This window comes from Lissotriton helveticus, chromosome 4_1, assembly GCF_964261635.1.
Source record: "Lissotriton helveticus chromosome 4_1, aLisHel1.1, whole genome shotgun sequence".
Lineage (NCBI taxonomy): Eukaryota > Metazoa > Chordata > Amphibia > Caudata > Salamandridae > Lissotriton > Lissotriton helveticus.
This window is the reverse complement of record NC_136063.1, coordinates 858128313-858152365: the sequence shown is the minus strand read 5'-3', so window position 1 is coordinate 858152365 and position 24053 is coordinate 858128313.

Genomic DNA, 24053 nt, shown 5'->3' with positions numbered 1-24053 from the left:
CTTTCCGGCTGTATGAATCTCTGGAAATCTGGCAAACAAGGTTTCCAGAGCCACAACAGGTCACATTTTGTATAAACTATCATGCTCTGGATGTTCATGGGGCAATGCAGCAGAATTGTCATTGACATGCAGAATACACTGCAATAGCAAAACAGATCTATGCGAAGATTGAGGTTATCCAAACCATGCATGTAAACCAGTAGGGCTGCAAGCTTGGTTTGTGCACTAACAACATTTTAGGCATAAGGCCCAAAAATATCTTCAACTCCTCAAGTGAAGTGAGAGTCCATTGGTGTACCCTAGAATGAGGCCTTGGTGGGCCTCCATGCTCCCTCAGAAATTGTTTGGCATGCAAATTCATTTGCTGCACAATTTGCTCAAGGACACCGACATCCAAAAAGAGATGGACAGAGTCAATTGGTAAAAAAGTGGCCATATCAGCTTTACATCCAGCGCCGCCAGTGAAAGTTGGAATCTGGGGCTGAACTAAATTGGGTGAATACCAAGAGAGTACTCCATTTGTGCTTGCCACCGCATGTTGCCTTCACTCTGAGTTAATCTAACCTGCTTCGATTGCTCCACTGAACAGACTGTATATGCGTAGGGATGGCATGGTGGCCGACATGTCCCTCAGAATCACTGGAAGATGAGTCGTCTGATGGAAATCCACGGACTGAAAAATCACTTCCAGATTCTGGTCCATTTACCGCTCCCTCGGATACAGTCCCAGTATCTTGTGGAGAAGCGTGGCTCAGTGGTTAGAGGCGGCAGACCCGGAAGCTGAGATCGGCTGTGGACCAGGGTTCGATTCCCCGCCTCGGCGGGTCTCGGGCTCAAAAATTCCACAGACTCGACAATTCTCGCTCCGGTGCCTACTCGACTCACGGGGTCACACTCTGCGACTCTGGGCAATAGCTTGCTTAATCTCCACTACGGCCCCTCGCGGCGGGATGCCTGGCTTTCACCTTGTGGATACCCGGGGTATCTCACAGGGGAATACCAGGACGGGTTCCCTAAGCAAGCCCCTTGATGCCTTCGGGTGATACGTGCGCTATATAAGTCGCAATACATTTACATTTACATCTTCTGTCTCACTCTCTGATCATGTCTCAGAGCTGTCCTCCATAACCAGGGTTGGGGCATGGGTGGGAGTCATCCCTGAGATGCCATCTCTGCTGACTGGCTAACTCCATCCTTCTAAAACTCTTTCCTACATAGAATGCAGAAGCATAGTTCTAAATCAATCTGTGGTTGGGGGCGTCTGTGAGATGTGTGTAGTAAATAAACAAAAACCTTTTTGGTGAATCTGTTGGTTCTCCAAAGGCACTTAAAAATTAGTACAAAAATACACAGTATACTTCACCTTGCCACATACCCAATTGCACAGCCTATTTTAGTCATGGCCAAAGGAAAATATTATTCCTGATATGCTGGGCCATTGCCAGTAAAAAAGTCATTTCCTCAAGCTACAAATCTACCTTTGATCTCAAAAAGTGCGCATTCACATAGCAGCCCATGCATTGCTATCACAAAGGTAACTGGTATTTTGTGTAAAAGCAAACAAATTATGAGACAGGGTTGACTAAATTATGCAGCATAGTGTGGCACATTTTTAATAGTATTACTCTCATCATTTTTTTGTAAACTTGTACAATGTGTACTGTCTGGTCAAACATTTCACCTCATTAGTATTTATATATATATATGTGTGTTTCAGAAAACCTCGTTTTTGCTGGGGGCCCCGAACCCTGCAGGGCGGGCTCTTGTAACAGGAGCGGAGAATCCTGTAAGCATGGGTTTCACCAGAACAATCAGAGCCCAAATCCGACTTGCATTTGAAGCTGACTTTTATTAGTCAAAAGCGTGGCAGCAGTGAAATCACTCATTTATACCTAACATGTTTCAGCTAATCGCCTTGTTCACAGGTGAGTGTGTGTTTTCAATCCAAGTGGTCACATGGCCGTTCAACAAATTTCTACCGGCCCCAGAATGCACCACAATGATGGTGTCATGACGTGACATGGTGCAAAGTTCAATTGTGCTTAATAGCGTTATTTTCAAAGCATAAATGTCACGAATATTACTGCCATATATATATATATATATATATATATGCATAGTGCATATGCCACATACATCTACCATCTGCTGCATAATCTGCACATGGTATACTTTTATATACTGGTCCAAAAGGGGATCGACCAATGTTATAAGAGTCGACCCTCCTACATTTGTTAATGTGTGGTTCGTCTAGGGAACACATTTAAAGCAACCCGTTGAGGCCAAAGGGGATCAGCCCGTAAACAAAGAGGGTCAACCCTCTGTCAATTTCCTTTTTTGTATAATATAATAATTTACATTCCCTGGGGGCACCTTTCATTATTTTTCTTAATGCCCAGGGAGGATTGCCCCCCATGACCACGAGGACCAACCCCACCTCCCCCAAATGAACAACCCTGGTGGTTTTGCTCTAGACAGTATTTTCTATGTCATACCCATATGTCATACATTGTACCACCCCACGTTTCATATGAAAGAATTGTATACAAGAGTAATGTTTTTTCTTTCTATAGCCTTAACACCAATAAAATATATATTTTTTAAAGGAATCCTCTGGTGCTCGAACCAGAGGATCCCATGGATCCTTCACCAGTGTTGTCCAGTGTCCGACAGCTGCATTGGGGAGGGAGTACAGATGTCATCCGTTGCCCAACACCCGCCCCTAACAGGTTAACACAACCTGTGAAGTGATTTGCAATAATCCACCGGGGCATTATTATTGCCATCGACATCAGTAAAGGACTAAAAAGGCAATCACAATCTAGGAGAATTGTCGTAGCTTTTTCAATGATTACGCACAAACAATAAAATGTAGCACTGTTATTAGATTTTGGAGAACATCATTGTGTTATATATTCCATAGATATACAAAGTGATAGAGGTGGCGTTTGTTTTAAGAAATGTAAAAGTTGAAATTGCAGTAGTCTGTATAGGGAAACAGAGTGGCAGCCCAACAGTTTTCCATACACACTGCTTTACTTTTAGTTGGGGGTTTCTTCTTTCCAATATGCCTTTTGCATTAATGAAGTAGTTCCTGCCACATGCTGAAAAACATGCAATTCAGGCTTTGTATTGGAAAGAAAGTAAAGAGAGGGTTGTGAAAGGTTATATCCTCTGCACATGTACATATTTTCCATTCATAGCAAATGTTCTGGTAGACAGCTGCCAAACAGGAAAAGCGGTACTCCTCTTTTGATGGTTGCCTTGAGGAGTCAGTTTATTGGTTATTGCTTTAAAAAGAGGTGTCCGTGTTTTTCGGTGTTTAAATATAAAACTGTCAAAGGGATTATTATTGAGCATAACCTGTTGTGGCTTTGAAGTGGTTGATTTAGATGTGGCAGTTTAATACACACAGTCTGATAAAAGGTGTTATTTCATCAATATTCTTTCCAATAGCTCTCACGTGGCTGGCAGAAGATAACCAATTGGCAATTATGGTTATTTTCAGCAGTAAGGACATAGGGCAATCCATATTTTTGTGCAGTAATGTTAGCCCAATTTATAATTTGGGAATTTGCGACTCTTCACGTTTTCACATCAAAATAATCACTATGGGCCTCATTTACAATGAATTGGTGTAGGGCAGCATGGCAAGTCTTTTTTCTGCACTGTCCTATGCCAATTTACAAAATACGGTGCATTGCTGTCCTTTCTGCCTGTGCATAATTTGCTGCCTAGCACCAACGCATTTACCCTTGTACCATGGTGCAAGGGTGTCTGTGTTGTTTGCAGGATTTGTTTTGCATCAAAAGGGACACCTTCCACACAAAAACAATCCATGAATGTGTTGTCCTCTTTCTATGTGTGCTGCACAATGTAGAACACATTGAAAGAGGAAACAACAAGGAGAAATTATGATATTTCTCCTCATTATGCCTCCCCTTGGGAGGTGTAGGGTTCTGATGCATTCTCAGGTTTACAGATCCCTGTAAATCTGGAAATGTGTCAAAACCCATGGACACCCCACTGATGCAGTGTAATGTGTAGTATTCCTTTGTAGAATGTTCTATTAGAATTGTTATGCTACATTGAGGGGTTAACATTCTGTATGTGGGAGTTGGGAGATGATGTTGTTCTTTCAATGCTAGTGGATGTATAAGCTGTTCTCCTGTGAATAAACTACTCTTATCTCAAAGCCCTTCATAGGTTTTTTCCCCTCCTCCCGAGAGAGGCCAAAGAGACGGTTTCGTGTGCTCTAATACTCTCCAGGTTGGATTACGCGAACGGTCTGTTCTGTGGCCTACCTGCCTACTTGATTCAACGCCTCCAGGTCATACAAAATGCGGCCGCAAGGCTCCTGTTCAACTTACCCAAGAGATCCTGTGTCCGACCCTTCCTCCGCAGTCTTCACTGGCTTCCGGTTGCCCACAGGATCATGTTTAAAACTCTTGTCCTCTCCTTTCGTGCAGTACATCAGACTGGTCCTGCTTACCTGAGGAAAAGATTCACCTTGTATATTCCTAACCGATCCCTCCGGTCGGCTAACCAGTTCCAAATGACCGTGCCCAGATTTAAATACTCCCGACTAGGCGGTCAGTCTATTTCGGTCAGGGCCGCGAGGGCTTGGAATGCTCTCTCCCTCCCTCTCAGGACTGCTCCGACCATCACGGCTTTTAAAAAGGGGCTGAAAACCCACTTGTTTAGTATCATTCCTTAAAAATACTACTTTTCTTCTTGCCCTCGGATCTGCCCTCACCTTCTCGCGCCAGGATACTATTTTTTAGTAATAGAGCGCGCTACAAAAGCCTTTATATCATATCATATCATTCAAGATCCTGTCTGCTGGGATTACTTCATATGGCAACACAGTCAGTTGCGCTGCATTGCCCTAAACCATATCTATTAGGTCATGAAAAGCCACGCAAAGTGGCTTTGGCTTTGCGTGGCCTCGTAGATATGGGTCTGCACTCAGCGCTGTCGGAGCATCATAAGAATTGAGGCACCAGTGGCGCAAGGGTCTTGTAAAGAAGCCCCTAAGGGTCGGTATTTTTATCTAATCTGCTAATTTTATTTGACTTCATGTATGCAGTTAAGGAGGATATCTTAGCCGAAAATGTGAATTGGAAGTGATATTGACACACATCAGTCAGTGTTATTCTCATTAGTTCTCAAGCACTTCTAATTCCTACTCCAGAACAAATTCCAATGTGTCTCGACTTGCAGGGGAGTGGGTGCCAGTGGGGAAGGGTCAAGAATTGTTTGTTTGTGCATATCTTTATTTTGATTTTCTATGTGCCAAATGTGTTAAAACCAAATAAAGTTTTGCTCATCAAAAAAAAGAATGCAGAACAAGTGAACTGAAAGAAAGTGTTTCACTTGAGCTGTTTAGGCAGACTTTTATCCTAGTTAACAAGGCCTCTCTCTAGAGGTTAAATTGTAAAACCCTGGCATTCAGGCAGCGTGGGACATTGGACGGATAGCTGTGTGTCACCTGTATGTGTTGCGTGGATTTACTTTCATGAAAAAATGTGTCCAGGGGTTCATTATATCCAACATTGACTGGAGATGAGATGGTATATTGCACGATACGCAATCGCTTCTGACACGTTGGCCCAGATTTACTAGATTATCACACAGCACAGCACAGCAGCCGCAAATGCTGCGTTGCTTAGGAAGGCGAGAGCAGGAGAGTGACATATTTGCAGAAATATGGCACTCTCCTCCCAATTCCTAGAGCTGGCGCAGAAATATGCTGCCATGCACCACAGACACTCCTTTGCAACATAGTGCAAGGGTGTCTGTGAGTCTAGCTTAGGTTCCCCTGTACAGAACAGAAAGTAGAAATTCAAGCATTTCTCCTTCATAGCACCTATTTGAAATGGCCACAGTTCTTTGCTGCAAAACCCTGTCTACTTGGTGGTTGTATGGGAACGCCTACTCACTACTTATGGAACGCTCCCTTGGGGTTAGGTAATGCAAAGCAGAGCTATGAGTTACTTTGCTTTACATTCAAGTGATTTTTCAACGCAAAACAGGTTTTGCTCTGGAAAGTTAATAGGAAAGAAAAGATTTTGCATGGATTTGCATCACTTTTGTGACACAAACACAGCATAAAATCTTATAATTATACCAAGGTGTCTATTTCCTTTTGCAATAGCAAATGTGGTTTTTAAGTGAACAGTAGGTCAGTCAGACGTTTTTGATCTGTTAATGTTCACTAGCTGATGCAGTGAAGAGGCAGCCATATGTTCAAGTAGGACAAATATTAATCAGGCAATTATACAAACAAGTCAATGAACTTGCTATTGCCCTAGGGATAATATCTACTACCACAAAAAACGAGTGCGCATTCAGATACTTCTCACAAGAATATTATATTTTAGTTAGAAAATATTCAATTGGCATATGAAATAGGTGGCAATTAACCCTGGGCGTAGTACGTGTAGTCGTGCTACGCGAAGCTACGCGAAGCTACGCGAAGACGTTCTCGCACTTCGCGAGCTTCGCGAGCTGCGTAGTAGCTTGCTGGTCCCGTTCGCGAACCATTTTTCTTCCTCGGGAGCGCGCTGTGCGTGTTCGGGGTACAGTCTGCGTGTTCGGGAGATTGTAGCGTGCGACCTTAGCCATGTGGTGGGCTATGGGCGCGGCCATCTTGTTTTTTCAATTGTCCCGCCCGCTCGCGTCCCCCATTTCCTCTCCCGGGTCGCATATAACGTGTTCGCGTGGTGCACGTCTTGTTCGGGAACACAACTACTTGTTCACGCTGACAAAGTGCGTGTTCGCGTGAAATTGCGCGCGAACTTACCCACGTGGTCGCGATGGGCGCGCCCATCTTGTTTTTCACACTCTATGCTATGGTTCTGGGCCTAGTTTTCTATCCACCTTATATCTGTGCAACGTTTACCTATTTTCACAGTTTTTCTTACTTTTTTTTACTTATCATCTATCTCTCTCTGTCCCTAAGTTTATATTTTGCATTTTATTTCTACTTTTTCACCTTTTTTTAAACTTATCTACTTTTTTATTTTACTCCTACTTCTTCCCCCTAACTTTTTTTCCTTTTGTTCTAACTTTTCTTTTCCACCTCCACCCCAGAACCATGGCAAAGGGGAGCAGCAGAACCGGCTCAAAGGGCAAGGCGCCTGCGCCCAAGAGCGGGCTGCCTTGCGGCAGAATGCGACCTTCAGGGGTGAAGGCCCGGAATCTTTTCGGGGAGACGGAGGTGGCCACCCTAGTTTTTTTTATCCAGCGCCACCTCCCCTTGACCTTGGCAGCAGGCGGCAGGCCAGGCTCTGGTTACCTCCCAGAGGAGCGTCACCGCCGGTGGGCGAAGGTGCGCCGGGCAGACTTCCGCCGCACGGATATCTGGTGCACCCACCAGCAGCTGGCCCACCGGTGGGCAGACATTCTGGACAGGGAGCAGGACCTGTTGGACCTGCTAGGTGTCGAGGTCGTGGGGCTTGGTGATTAGCTAGTAATATTAATATATGTATATATATTTTTATATATATAATTCTTGGACGAATAAGTAACACGATTTCTTTTGCGCTTAGTTACATTGCAGATCAATTCCGTCTCAAAATCTTCTGTTACCGTATGACACAGGTGCTGCTCGCTCGCCACTTCTCTTACTGGTTTGTAACTGTGCGCTAGCTTGGGCTGGTGATTATTGATGTTAGAGTTTACTTTAGAGAACTGAAGTTAGTTAATGCTATTGCTAGAGTCTAGTCCTTACATTGTCCTTTAGTGAAATAGTGGTGGATGGATAGTATTAGTTCATATTTTCTTAACGGTCTGCATGACGCGGCGCCTCCTCTGTCACTGAATGCTTAGTTAGTTCTTATTTATCCCACCCCTCCATAGAACCGGTTTGCAGTTTGTTTACTGAGTGGTAGGCTTAGCAGCAATAGCATTGTCACGTCAGTCAGTAGCACTTCATATGACGCAAGCAACCAACAATTTTGTGTATGCACAAATTTATGCATGTGTCCTTCTCCTCCATCTCATCTATGCATGTTTGCGGGCAAAAATAAAATGGAAATGCCGACTTACTGAACAATTGGCCCGGCTGGATTCTGGAATAGGTGGTGTAGGTCAGGAGGTAATGGCTTTGTTAGTATATTCTGCAATCAGAATGTTTATGGAACATTTGATTAGTGTTCTATAAGTAGACGGTCTGTGAATCCTGCAAGCCAGTAGTCATTTAGACTTCGAAGTAAATTTTATTGCAATTGTTGTTTCCTAAAATGTTTGAGAGGATTTTTGAATGATTTATTTGTTTCACAGCACTCAATGTTTCTCTTTCTTTATTATTTCTTACATGATCAGCACCACCCAGGGGCACGAAGACGAGGTCCGAGTCGGCGGGACAACCACCAGAGGAGCGCTCCTCTACCGAGGATCCTGCTGCTGGCCCCAGTAAGTCCTCCAGTGCTTAAATTATTATGAATTATATTTCCCTAACTTTTTAACGCACCTTATTGTTTCAAACCTATTAAGCCTCCTTCCTAATTAAATGTTAGCTAAACCTTCTTTGGTCTTCAATTTGTTTTCCAAATTTTGGGTATCTAATGCCATCCCTGACTAGTTTAAATTCCTTCAAACTGCCTCTGCCCGATGACTCTTTGTGCTACTACTATTAGACTGTCTTTAGCTAAGCTTGCCCTGTTGGCCACTCTTTAGTTAAGGTATTCTTTGGAATAAAGCTGTGATAGAATAGCTGTAGCCACTGGGTCCACTCCTGTCTTTTGCGTTGTCATCTGTAATCTCTAGTCTTTGTCAATTCCCACCCCAAAAATGCACAACCAGATGTTTGCCTACTAATTTTTGTTAGGTTATTATACTACTACTACTGTTGCGGTTATTCTCTGCACAGGCACATACAGAACTATGCACAAGAAAATAGGATGTTGGTGATAGGGAGGTTGGACCTTACTTACACCCTAGTCACAGAACTCAGTCAGAAGAACCCACAATTCAACGACAGTCTACCTACCTAAGTGTCTCAGTCATAGTCATTTGTCCCACTCCGTCCCGACCCCCACAAGAAGATAGTTAGATATACCCAATGATTTTCTTACACAACCCAGAACAGAAGAACACCCTTTCGCTCCCTCACTCGTTTAAGTCCACAACACCCCAGACACTCAAAATATACCACAGAGTCTATGTGCAAGTTCAAAAACTTTATTTTTTTTAACAACAAGCTTTGTATTGTTGTAACTTGTAAGTTGTTCCATGAAAAACATCCAGCTCCACCATGCACAATAAAGAAGATTAAATACTATACATTTTTGTACAACTAGTGCACGATAGAGAACTCTGGGAATTGTGGGAGACCCCTCACCACTGAACGTATACTGGTTACACATGCATCTTTCGAAAGCTCTGCTAATCTCTGGTTCGTAGAAGGCAATCTTCTCATCTGCCTAGGAGAAAAATGTTGCACGTTAGACAGTGAATAACTATGCCAGTTTATAGCAGTCATGCCAAAAAAGTGTAACATTATGGATAAGCAAAAGGAATTAACAATACTGTAAGTAAGTAAGTCAACCTCTTTAGTTGTATGCAACACTCATGTGGCCTCAAAGGTGTCTTTCTTACTGCAACAAGCTGCAAGGTAACAACATGGGCAAAACAGTAGACCCGGATCATTCTAAAATGGTTACATGGCTCAGGCTAACGTTCCAAAGACTAGAGTAGGAGTAGAGATTAGATGACCCTAGGGACCATCTAATAAAGTAAAACTAAACTCTGTCTAATGACTGCTGTACAGTAGTATGCAATTTGGACTAGTCACACTTACAATGCTTTATGTTGTACGTAACTGTATTTTCAATCTTCCTTCCTGGTGAAGTACAACTAGTAAAATAGGGGAAGTTGTGCAGGCATCTCAAAAGGTGTACTTGCTTTTATAGGTGCACAGTCACTACCAACGACCAGTGCCACTGCCGACGGGGCCAGCTGCGCTACTAATGCCACCCAGGAGGGGACAGTGGCTGCGGCACCTGCAGTAGCAACAGTGGGGGAGGAAAGTTCAGCGGTGGGCGGTGGTAAGTTATATTCATTACTTATTTGCATTACTAGGTGGAAGGGGAACATTTCCCTCACTGTGCTATGAGACTTATTAAGAAAGTATGAATTTGAAATTGTACTGGACAATATACAATGGTTGAATAAGACACCCTTTGCAGCATTACCAGCATGAGTTGAGTAAACAAGGCCTCTTCTATCAGACTCCAACTCAGCTGTGAAAGTTATGGAGAAGACTAAAAATCAGATTAGATGACCTTGAGGGATGTGTTGAACAAAAAGGGAAAGAAGTGAACTAGGGAGGAAGGAGGAAGGACGAAAGACCATAGAAGGATACTGTCATGCCCCGAGTTTCTCGATGTACTGCCCCTTTAAGATTCACACTACAAATTATCACAGAACCCTGGGAGCGACGCTTTACGTTCTTGCGTCAAGCTCCGTTGCTCCCAGTTCCGCCCTGTTCTTGTTTCCTGACTTCTGATCTCGTCTGTCCGTTCGTTTTCAGAGTGGATTCCTCTGTCCTATTTTTTGACTTGCCATTGTATTCTCGTCTTGCTCTCAGACGTTACGGTGCCTATATTTGCACCTCCTAGCTATGCTCCGCCTGTCAGCCGGGATTGGTTCTCCACTGACCGGCCGGGCGCTGTGTTTTTCCTGCCCTCGCTCCTGTCCCCTGCTCCGCCTGTCAGCCGGGATTGGTTCTCCGCTGACCCGCCGGGCGCTGTTGTCCTTTCTTCCGCTCCTATCCTTTGCTCCGCCCGACGGCCGGGATTGTTTCTCCGTCGTCCGGCCGGGCACTGTGTTTTCCCTGCCCTCGCTCCTGTCCCCTGCTCCGCCTGACGGCCGGGATTGGTTCTCCGCCATTGGGCCGGGTGGTGTGTGTTTACCCCTTCCTTTTTAGGTATTTAGGTATATTTTCATTCTTTTTGCATACTGACACACCTCCTTTTGTTGGGCTTGTGCTCCACCTTTTTGCTTAGCCCCCTTATTCATCCCTTCCCACTGGGCTGTATGTTGGCTGGCCCTTTCACCATCCATTTTCCGGTGCCAACATTCTTCAGTGTTTTGGGATACTTGTGTGGACTCCAACCGAGGTGCAGGATTCCAGATACTTCACATAGAAGAAATACGGTAACAGCGCTGTGCGCTGCCCACTTAATTATTTACCGTGTTGTTGATCAGTATAGGGTCTAACGTATGTGTTTCATATGGTAGATGTTAGCACACAGTAGTGGAGTGGCATTGGAATACTGTCAAGGGTATTGTTGGATTACTACATTCATTGGACAGTCTTGTACATCAATCCAAGTAAGAACATTGTGTTTAGGTGCTTACATCACAAGCGTTTATTTGTACATGAGTTGTCAATAATTATGTTCTATCAATCCACCTATAGTTTATGAAGACTTCCACATCTCCCATCTCTCTGTTCTGGGGCATAGACAAAACATTGATGGTATGTACTATTGATACAGAGTGAATTCAGAGATACATGAGTATAAGTCGCTTGTGTTCCATAACGTGTACATTTATTTCAGCTCTACAACCACCAGACCTTCCATACAGTGTGTTTCAGGACCAAACCGAAGATTACAGTCAAGTTTTCTTTGTACCTTCCCAACCTTTCCTTGTTTTGTCTCCCTGTTTTCCCTTGGCGAGCCTCTCGATACTCTAGTGTTTGATAGAGTCGGACGGCCGCAGGGGAAGGCTGCGGAATTATCTTCAGATTCCTGACGCTCCTGCAGAACCTGCCTGGAAATCATTACAGAACGTAAAGCCCACGTGGTCTGTTCTGCCCGAGCGTCATGGATTTGGAGACTGTTTCCCTCTCTGATGTAGCTAGTATGTTAGGGAACTTACAAGTAGAGACCCAGGCGTTAATATCTAGAGTAGACACGTTACAACGACAACAGGCAGCAGGCAGGTGGGGCTCAGGAGGGAGGAACATCAATAGTTCAGGTAACCACACCTCCTTCCCTACCGCTAGCACCCCCTGAAAGATATGCAGGCGACGCAGCAAGATGTGCCGCTTTTCTTAGCCATTTTTCCTGTAAAGCTAATTGTTTTCCATCTGAGCAGGCAAAGGTGGCCTTTGTGATATCATATCTCAGTAGGGCAGCTGCTGATTGGGCCATACCTTTAGTTGACCGAGATGATCCTCTCTTACACAGCTACACAGCATTCAGGAGGGAGTTTTGAAAATTATTTGATAGACATGTCTACACCCATTCATCCGATATGGAATTACTGAATCTGAAGCAGGGTACTCAAGATCTTGTGGCTTATATTACCTCCTTTCGTAGACTGGTAGTAGAATCCAACTGGCCAGAAGAGAAGCGCAGTACCATGTTTTACAGAGGTTTAAGAGAAGACCTAAAGGATGCCCTATCACAAATTGTAGACTTACCGACTTCTTGCACTGACCTCATTGATTTGGTGGTTAAGATAGATCATCGCATTCAGGAAGGAAAAAAAGAGAGGGGTAAACATGAAGTAAGATATATGCCTCTTAGGGACAAAAAGAGGTGAAGCAGACAAAACCAGCGATGAGAGTGAGCCTATGCAGATCGGCATAGTAAGGGGACCCCTTACGACAGAGGAAAGACAGAGAAGACGAACACTAAGACTTTGTTTATATTGTGGGAAGGCGGGTCACTTTTTGAAGGATTGCCCAGTTAAACCCTCACAGTCTAAGTATTCGGGAAACTAGGAAGCCTGGAGTCCTGTGAGACAAGGATTCTAGGTAGGTCTGGATTAACAGTCTCGTCCTCAGATTATGACCGCACCCCCACTAACCATCTCTATGTATCAGCGCTGCTTTCTCAAGGAGGGTTGGGGATACATGTGTTAGTTATGGTGGATTCCGGTGCATCAGGGAACTACATGGATGAGGAGTGGGCTAAGGAAAATATGATTCCTTATACTAAAAAAGAGATAGCCAGTCATGTTACTACCATAGATGGCAGCTCACTTGTTTCAGGTCCCGTAACTCATCAAACCACACTCCTTCACATGACTTTAGAACTGGAACATCATGAAGAAATACAGTTTGATCTCATCTGTTCTCCACAATTCCCAGTACTCCTTGGTATTCCATGGTTAAGAACTCAAAATCCTGATATAGATTGGGAAACCTCTACGCTCACTTTTCTCCGGGTAACAGGGACTCAAGCGGTAGGAGCCTCCATTGATACAGTACCATCTGATGTTCCATTGAAAGAGAGTAATCCCGAACTCCCATATTGCTATCAAGACTTGATGGCTGTTTTTGATGTCACAGAAGCCGAAGTACTCCCTCCTCATAGGGTTTATGACTGCCGTATTGACCTAGAAACGGGGGCAAGAATACCTTGTAGCAGAGTATACGCCCTCACAGAAAAGGAGAATGCGTATCTACGAGAATATTTGGACACCATGCTAGACAAGGGCTTTATTAGACCTTCACGTTCCCCAACCTCTTCATCTCTCTTTTTCATTCCTAAGAGGGAAGGGGGTCTTCGTTGCTGCATTGACTACAGGAAACTGAACGACGTCACAAGTCACAATAAAGAACAGATATCCACTACCTCTGATCGCCTCTCTCCTTGACCAAATCCGCAACGCCCAATTCTTTACCAAGCTAGACTTGCGAGGCGCATACCATCTTGTGAGGGTCAAGGAGGTGGACGAGTGGAAAACCGCTTTTTGTACCAAATTCGGTCTGTTCGAATATCTTGTCAAGCCCTTTGGGCTTTGTAATGCTCCTGCAGCATTTCAATTTTTTATTAATGAAGTACTGAAAGACATGCTGGATTTATATGTCATCGCCTATATTGATGATCTTTTGATTTTCTCGTCTTCCATGGAGGAACATGTACGACATGTACGCAATGTATTGGAACGGTTACTGATAAACCGCCTGTATTGCAAGTTAGAGAAATGCACCTTCCACACACAAGAAGTTCCCTTTTTGGGGTATGTTATCTCTCCTTGGGGTCTGCGTATGGATTCCACTAAGGTGGAAGCGGTATTGGCATGGCCAGCTCCTAGGACGGTGAGAGACATCCAAAGCTTTTTGGGACTGGCTAATTTCTACAGGCGATTCATCCGAGACTTTTCTACCCTTGTGGCGCCCATCACTGCCTTGTTGAGGAAAGGTGTTCCGTTTGTATGGTCCTCAGAGGCGGAGGACTTGTTCCAGCTCTTGAAGAAAGCCTTCACTAGTGCCCCAGTCCTACGACATCCTGATCCGGCCTTTCCTTTTGTAGTAGAGGTCGATGCTTCACAAGTAGCAGTGGGAGGAGTATTGTCCCAAGTTGACACGAAGTCTGGCGAGTGTCATCCAGTAGCCTATTATTCCCATAAGTTCACCCCTGCTGAATACAACTATGCAGTGGGAGACAAGGAACTTTTAGCCATCAAAAAGGCTTTCGAAGAATGGAGACAATATTTACTGGGGGCCAGATATCCCACCACGGTTTATACAGACCACTGCAACCTGCAATACATCAAGACCGCCAAGGCTCTTTCTATGAGACAATTGCGATGGTCACAATTCTTTAGTGAGTATGATTTCACTGTCCAGTATAGGCCAGGGAGAAGAAACGGCAAAGCAGATGCTTTATCACGGTTAGGGTTTGACTCTCCTACTGATAGGGTAGAACAAACCTACATCATCCCCAGAACCAGTATCATAGGGGGGGTGTCCAATGAAAACGATTTTCTAGCTCGAGTGCAGAATAGTCAGGCCGCGGTGGATATGCCATCCTTGGTGGGTTCCCAGGAAGTGTCCTTGAGGGGAGGTATGGCATGTGTTCAGGGGGGAGTGGTTCTGCCCTCTAAAGAGTTACAAGAACTGGCCATGCAATGGTATCACTCACATCCTGTAGCAGGCCATCCTGGGATTAAGAAGACCACCAAATCTTTGAGAGACCGGTTTTGGTGGCCTGACATGCGCAAAGATATAGAATCCTATGTGAAGACCTGTCATGTTTGCGCTCAGACTAAGGTGTCACGTCTTAATCCTGTGGGTCTACTCATGCCGCTAGCCTCCCCTCCTGGTCCTTGGCATACCGTGTCTCTCGATTTCATAGTAGAGTTACCCCTCACTAAGATGAAGAACAACACCTTGTTAGTAGTGGTAGATTTGTTCACGAAGATGGCCCATTTCGTGCCGTTACAGGGGTTACCCACAGCAGGAGAATTAGCATCTGTATTCATGCAACAGATAGTCCGACTCCATGGGTTTCCTTCCGTTCTGGTTTCCGACAGAGGTGCCCAATTTGTATCACGTTTCTGGCAAGGTCTATGTTCATTGATCCAAATTGAGGTTCGATTGTCCTCCAGCCATCACCCTCAAACAGATGGACAAACAGAAAGGGTTAACCAGTGTTTTGAACAATACATACGTAATCAAGTATTGCATTCACTGAAGGATTGAGATGAGTTTGTATGGCTAGCTGAGATCTCTTACAATAACAGTCCTCACTCATCCACCAACACCACCCCGTTCTTTTGTTCACATGGGTATCACCCCAAGTTATTGCCTTCCGGTTCCCCTACTGAGTGTTCCACTCCCGCTGCTTCTGATAGAATAGAGAGATTACAACAGGTACATAAAGATGCATTGGACTGTCTGGAGATGGCAAAGGTGAGGTACACAGAGGGGGCGAACTTACACAGGAGATTAGAACCCATTTACACACCAGGAGATGAAGTCTGGCTCTCCACGAAATACATAGCCCTGGGGGGTCCACACAAGTTTATCCCCAATTACATTGGCCCATATAAGGTGGCGAAAATGATTAATCCTGTGGCCATGAAACTGGAACTACCCCCTTCCTTCAAGATTCATCCAGTGTTCCATGTGTCGTTATTGAAGCCGGTGGAACCAGGGACTAGATTGCCTCAAAGGCCTGCTCCTGTGATTCTTCAAGACACAGAGGAGTATGAAGTGGAGGCAGTACTGGATTCCCGCAAAGTAGGAAAACACCTTCAATATCTGATCCATTGGAAGGGTTATGGAATAGAAGAGCGGACATGGGAACCTATGTCCAATATTCATGCACCTCGTCTGCTACGTTTATTCCATCAGAAACATCCTGACAAACCCAAACCGGGGGAGGAACATTGTGGGGGGAGTGTACTGTCATGCCCCGAGTTTCTCGATGTACTGCCCCTTTAAGATTCACACTACAAATTATCACAGAACCCTGGGAGCGACGCTTTACGTTCTTGCGTCAAGCTCCGTTGCTCCCAGTTCCGCCCTGTTCTTGTTTCCTGACTTCTGATCTCGTCTGTCCGTTCGTTTTCAGAGTGGATTCCTCTGTCCTATTTTTTGACTTGCCATTGTATTCTCGTCTTGCTGTCAGACGTTACGGTGCCTATATTTGCACCTCCTACCTCTGCTCCGCCTGTCAGCCGGGATTGGTTCTCCGCTGACCGGCCAGGCGCTGTGTTTTTCCTGCCCTCGCTCCTGTCCCCTGCTCCGCCTGTCAGCTGGGATTGGTTCTCCGCTGACCGGCCGGGCGCTGTTGTCCTTTCTTCCGCTCCTATCCTTTGCTCCGCCCGACGGCCGGGATTGTTTCTCCGTCGTCCGGCCGGGCACTGTGTTTTCCCTGCCCTCGCTCCTGTCCCCTGCTCCGCCTGACGGCCGGGATTGGTTCTCCGCCATTGGGCCGGGTGGTGTGTGTTTACCCCTTCCTTTTTAGGTATTTAGGTATATTTTCATTCTTTTTGCATACTGACACACCTCCTTTTGTTGGGCTTGTGCTCCACCTTTTTGCTTAGCCCCCTTATTCATCCCTTCCCACTGGGCTGTATGTTGGCTGGCCCTTTCACCATCCATTTTCCGGTGCCAACATTTTTCAGTGTTTTGGGATACTTGTGTGGACTCCAACCGAGGTGCAGGATTCCAGATACTTCACATAGAAGAAATACGGTAACAGCGCTGTGCGCTGCCCACTTAATTATTTACCGTGTTGTTGATCAGTATAGGGTCTAACTTATGTGTTTCATATTGTAGATGTTAGCACACAGTAGTGGAGTGGCATTAGAATACTGTCAAGGGTATTGTTGGATTACTACATTCATTGGACAGTCTTGTACATCAATCCAAGTAAGAACATTGTGTTTAGGTGCTTACATCACAAGCGTTTATTTGTACATGAGTTGTCAATAATTATGTTCTATCAATCCACCTATAGTTTATGAAGACTTCCACATCTCCCATCTCTCTGTTCTGGGGCATAGACAAAACATTGATGGTATGTACTATTGATACAGAGTGAATTCAGAGATACATGAGTATAAGTCGCTTGTGTTCCATAACGTGTACATTTATTTCAGCTCTACAACCACCAGACCTTCCATACAGTGTGTTTCAGGACCAAACCGAAGATTACAGTCAAGTTTTCTTTGTACCTTCCCAACCTTTCCTTGTTTTGTCTCCCTGTTTTCCCTTGGCGAGCCTCTTGATACTCTAGTGTTTGATAGAGTCGGAAGGCCGCAGGGGAAGGCTGCGGAATTATCTTCAGATTCCTGACGCTCCTGCAGAACCTGCCTGGAAATCATTACAGATACTTTGGAAGGTTCATGCACGTGGCTGATATGAATCCGATGCATGGGTTGTTGAAGGATGGGTAGAACTGGAAGGTGAAAGAGAAGATGCATGCCTGGTTGGGCAAAACAATATGGGTGCATGGATATAGTGGATAGCAAGAATCATGAGCGGAGTTTGTGACAATGAAACCCAAGGCAAGGAAGGAGTGGACGCATGGGTGGTTGTTGGTGAAAGTGAAACCAGCTAAGGCGATAATAAAGAATGATAGACATTTATTTTTATTGGTTGTTTTCCCCCTAAATGTATTGTATTCATCATAGGTGGAGACTGTCACTGGAAGCAGAGTCTTACTTTGAAAATATAAAAGGAGATACAAAAAAGACTGGTGTTCTTCTGTGTACTCAAGTCCACCCATAGTACTAGGGCCAGTATAATGCTAGAAAAAACTTCAACAAAAGTTACAGGCAGGGGAAGCAGGAGGATAGATTAGATAGATACTAAAAGTTGCCACCATTTGTATGTACTGCACTTGGTAGTGCTACTATGCCACTATGTGTTGAATTAATTTGGAAGAGTTTCAGTTACAATTCTGTTCCTTTCTTTTATAGATACTCATACTCCTTCCCACATACCATCAAGGAAGGAGTTGGCAGCCAGGGCCCGGCAAAGGAAACTGCAGGCCATTGTTGAGGAGTACCGCCGGCTGGTGGCTGAGGCCGAAGAGGAGGAAGAGGCAGCAGCTGCTGCTTCTACCAATGCCCCAGGCCCCAGCCAGGCCCCACCTGCAGGAGTACGGTGCCGTGGTCAGGCATCCGCTCACCGCCGGCATGTAACAACATCTGCCGCCCCCCCACATGGATGCAAATGTAGGTGCCGTGCATTTCGGCAAAAGATTCTCCTCCGGGTATCAAAGTTGGAGGATCAATTAGAGGAGCGTGTGAAGATATTGGTGGACAAACACCTTAAAGCCCGCCGATTGTGATGGACCCTGTTCATTTGCCCCTTTTTTAATACTTTTGTTGGTGGGTGGGAATTGGGTGTTGGGGTTAACTTATTTTTGTGGGACATTCTTTGGACTTTGACATTGGTTGGGGTTAGGGTGGGGATAGGGGTGGGATAGGAGAGGACTAGGAGGATTTTTTTTATGTACATCAATAAATGTTATTTGAACACTCCTTAGCACTCGTTACAGTATTCAGCACAGATTTGCACATGTGTATTTCACTCATTCAGGTTGTTCCGCAGGTGTTGTTTTTTATTTTGATAGATGTTACAGCTGTAACATCTATCAAAATAAAAAACAACACCTGCGGAACAACCTGAATTACGAGGACCTCAATTTTTAAATCTTGCATAACTTATGTATGAGTGAAATACACATGTGCAAATCTGTGCTGAATACTGTAACGAGTGCTAAGGAGTGTTCAAATGTTTATTTAGGCACAGCCTATGTTAGAAGAGGAAGTGTGGTTCTCTTCTCCTTATAGCACCGTTCCCAAGATAGAGAAAACAAATATTTAAAGGTGTACAGTCCCCTGAGGCGCCGCATCCTAGTACAATACCACCAACCTAACCCTATCAATAAATGTTATTTATTTTCAACGTACACATATGATGTTGTTTTGTGGTGGAGTTACTGTTGTACGTCACTAGGTTTACTCTACATGCAGGGCAGCGGCCAGTGTTTGATTGAAATAAATATTAATTGACCACATGTAACAACATCATGCCAACAGATAGATGCGGTACCCCTCACTGAGTCATATTTGTCCTATTTGTACTACCAGTCTCTCCTCCATTATACCTCCTAGCAAACTTCTCTTCTTACCTGTGATTGATGATGATTAAGTTTGGCACTGCAAGCAAAGCCTAGTTGTCAGGGAAGAGGAGCTCATCCTCAAACCCTGGTGGTTCTTCCGACAGAAGTAGGTCCTGTAACCCACTAATTATTTCTTCCGACTCGCTCTCCTCTTCCAGCTCTGATTCACGTACTTTGTAGTCTGGTGGTATCAAGTGCTGATTCATTTTTATCATGGTTAACCTCTCCACGCTTTTGGGCGAGAGACTGGTCCTTTTCACTGTCACAATGGCACCAGCAGCACTGAAATCACGCTCAGAAGAGACACTTGCAACAGGGCAAGCTAGATACTTTATCGCCAGCCTGCTGAGCAGTGGCCATTGGCTTCTTGTCCTATACCAATACACCAAAGGGCTTTGCTCCATGAACACCTCTATTGTGTCATCCAGATAGGCCTGGACCAACCGCTCAATGTTTGTTGGTGCTCGGGTTCGCTCGGCCTCTTTTTGCTTTGCGAAAGCAACGGACTTACCCATCCCTTTCTATAGAAACCAAGCAGCTATTTTTTTGCTTGTGTCTGATGAATCAGATCCTGTTGGTGCGGTTGTTGTTATTGTTTGCGTTGGTGACTGCTGGGAAGCAAGCACACTGCTCGCATGCTGTGAAGAAGAACTTGACTCTGTAGGATGCTCAGTAGTACTTGCACTGTCCTGGGCTGGCACTGGCAGGCCTCTAATTGAGAGCCGTTCGTTTTCTAAATCAGTGGCTTCCTCGGCTATTACAGTTTTGTACTTGGAAACATCCCCTTCTGAAAAAGGAATTACTGCATTACTGTTCACAAATAATTTGTACCGTGGATCCAAAATTGTGGCAGTAATATAATGTTGATGCGACACAATCTTATTTTGAATCTTGTATTCTGAGATAAGCGGCCGGCTAAGGACTTCGCCAAATTACATGCTTCAAGTTTTCCTTCAACACCTTCGTATGTTTCAGACACCTCCTTCAGCTCTTGCTTCAGCATGATAGCTTGGCTCATAGTACAGTCCTCCCTGCTGACTGCACGTGTGAAGACCTCAAAAGGAAGTATCATCTCTGTCAGGCATTTAATGAGGTCCCATTGCGACATCACAACTGTCATGGCTTTAATAACACCAGTTGGATCCCCTGATCTTCTTGTCATGACATAAGCATTAAGTGGTATGTACTGCTCAAACAGCCGATCAAGCATGTAATAAGTAGAGTTCCAACTTGTTGGTACCTCCTGGATGAGTGCTTTCACTGGCATTCTATACTCACGTTGAATGACCCGTAGCTGCTTTCGGGATTTAAAAGAATGATTGAAATGCGTGCAGATTCTTCTGAAAATGGTCAGTAAGCTGCTGACTTTGCTTTCACTTTTCAGAAAGTCTTGAACCACAATGTTAATGCAGTGTGCCAAACATGGGACCCTAAAATAGCCACCATCTTCCATGGCCTTAACTACATTACTGCCATTGTCGGTGGCAACAAAACCAATATTGAGGCCTCTTGGTCGCAGCCATTCAAAGACCTTGCTGTTGAACTCATCCAAAATTTTTGCAGCAGTATGCGATGTCTCCATAGCAAACATGGCTACAGTAGCATGTTTGCGAGTATCATTAAAAATCTCAGTAGTGTCAATGCCTGTAGATATCTTGTCTCTAACACCTGTAAAAGACATCCAGTGTGCAGTGATGCACAAGTAATCAGTGACTTGGCTACTGGTCCACATGTCTGTTGTCAGGTGGATACTATGCACAGCACTCAGCTGCAAGGCTTTTCCAAGCAATTCCAGCACGTCGTTGTGTAGAGCTGGAACAGCAACTCTGGCAAAATAGTAGCGGCTGGGAACATTCCATTTTGGGCAGAGGATTGACACAAATTCCAGGAAACCCACCCCTTCAACAAAAGAAAAAGGGAGAAGGTCCAGAGCTAACATTTTACCAAGCTTAGCATTGTACAAACGTGCTATTGGGTGGTTGCACTCGTACTTTCCCTCCAGCCTAAACATGCTAACAATGGTACGCTGCTTAGTATTTCTTTCTGTTGCTGTCATTCGCGTCGCAGACTTTGCACCCGTACTCCTTGGTGTCTCGGGGTTACTCTTACTCTGGTGCCGCAGAGATGTTGCTGATGCGGAGGATGTGGGATCTACCACTGCAGTGCTGGGGAGTCGGACAGGGGTACTTAGTGTACCACTACCAGATAGAATGTCTCCCTCTTCTTCCGGTTCGACCTGTGGACCTTCTACTGCTTCCCCACCAACAATATTGGTTGCTGCTTTTATGAGACGTAGGTGGTCCTCCCACTTGATTGCGTGGTGTTTTTTCATATGGGTCATTTGGCCTCCGGTACCATAGTTTGTACCAAGCTTACCACGACTAACAGAGGAATGACAAATGGAGCATATAGCAATGTTCTCCGCATTTGCGCTAACTGTAAAGAAGTCCCACACTGGGGAGCTTAACTTTTGTCTCCTGCTAGAGGTGCCACTTCCAATGCCGGATGAACTGGAGGTTGTTGTGTGGTGAATTTCACTATGTGGCTGCGCAGTAGTACCACTACCTAATTTTGCTGAGGTGGAACTTGTGCTGGATGTAGGACGCTGCCGGCTGTGTGCAAATGTAAAAATGGAAGCTGGAGGTAGTTTTGGTGTGGCCTGTGTTGGTGGTATGCGTGCTACAGCCCTAGTCGCAGCCATTCTTGATAGGGTTAAAATGTTGGTCTCCATGTCCTCAGGGCCAGGAGTAATGCTTGTGATGACTGGGTCTGACTCATCATCACCATCATTATCCGGCTGCTCAACATCGCACTCCATAAGTGGTAGGCTTCCTGGAACCTTCCTTTTCCCTAGCCTGGTCTTCTTGTGATGTCTCTCCGTCTCATGCTGAGATTGTTGTGGCTCCCAATTGAGATCAAGATAATGAGAAGGGATGCTTGGCGAAGAACTCAATGGACTAACCCTCCTTTTCCTTGGTGGGGATTTGGAAAACAATAGATCTCCTGCATAAGGTGCTGCCTCGTCTTCTTGCTCAGCATCAGGCTCAATTTCCTGAACTGCCCCGACTTCAGGAGGAACAACAACTACTATTGCCGGTGGTGGTTCTTGAACAACAACTATTGCAGGCAGTGGTTGTGGTTGTTGTTTTCGTTGAACATCTACTATTGCGGGCGGTGGTTGTGGAACACCTACTATTGCAGGCTGTGGTTGTGGTTGTTCTTTTCGTTGAGCATCTACTATTGCGGGAGGTGGTTGTTGAACAACTACTATTGCGGGCGGTGGTTGTGGTTGTTCTTTTCCTTGAGCATCTACTATTGCGGGAGGTGGTTGTTGTTGAACAACTACTATTGCAGGTGGTGGCTCAGGTTAAACATCTACTATTGCGGGTGCTGGTTGTTGTTCACCACTTTTCTGCTGTGTTCCCTCTTGCGTGGAATGTGTACTACTTTGAGATAGCGATAAGTTCAGCTCAGGCTCAGTATCACTGCTTTCCACCATTAGGCTGGCTACCGCTTCCCCACTCATCTGCTTGGGCCTGGGTTGGTGGCTTGGGCCCACTGATGTGGAGGGGCTGGCCCCAGCTTGGACCCCGGTCACTGCTGCTGCAGGCGTACTTTTTTTTGCCCAAAAAAGGTTTTTGGGTCAGCACCAGACTTAAGTGTCACTTCCTTCTTCTGTTATTCCTTCTTCTCAGCTACTTTCTAGGTCTTGGAGGACCTGGTACCTGCTTTCTTTGGGCCCATCTTCTTCAGATGTCAGCAGCAGCACTCAGTTGCACAAGTTGCTGAGAATGATGTCTGGTCAGGTTAGTCACACCACACGTGACGTAGTACAGAAGGACGTCCGTCTGGCAGTAGAACAGGCAATGAATGATGACACCTCCTCTTCAGCACCTACAAGCAAAGAAGGCAGAAGTTAGTTAACAACATCAGTCGAATGTGGATTTTTTTTAGCTTTAATTTTAATTACTACTAGAAGTATTAGTACAACCAGTAAGAGTAAGAATAGCAAAGAACTAAAAAGCTAATGTAGTGGAAGTGGAACTTGTTTATCCTTAATTTGTGCATCATTTCGGATGGATGCAGCATCAGTGACCTGCAGCAGATAGCAAAGGGGATGTGAACAGAAGTAAGCCAACAGGAACAATGGCAAGACACAGGCCAATTTGTCAAAAACAAAACAGCACACTACTACTACCACCCCAGCTCCACATGGGCACTCTCATCACAGGTACATGGGTAAAGGGCAAAGGCCAGAAAACAATAAAGTCAAGCAGGCCTATATCCCTTCCTATATGGTCAGAAAAAGGAGGATGCCTGCACCACAGCTTAATGCAAAAAAGAAAATCCCCATGGCTACAAGGTTTGAAAGTTACACAACAACACAAACAACAAAGGCATTTAGAGATTTTTTCGCCCAAACAAATAACACCCCAAACACCACATTTGAAAATTCAATGCATTGCCACCCATGCCCTAAATGATGTTAAATTCAACAGACAAAATGGACAACGCTACATCAATCATCCTGCTGACTATCTCTGGGACTCTAGGCCTACTGGCAGAAAAAAATCACACAAGTTTGTAGGCCTGCGGCAAAAAAACTAAACCACGATGGAAGGTCACACAAAATGGCCGCCCCCACATGGCCTGGCCACCCAC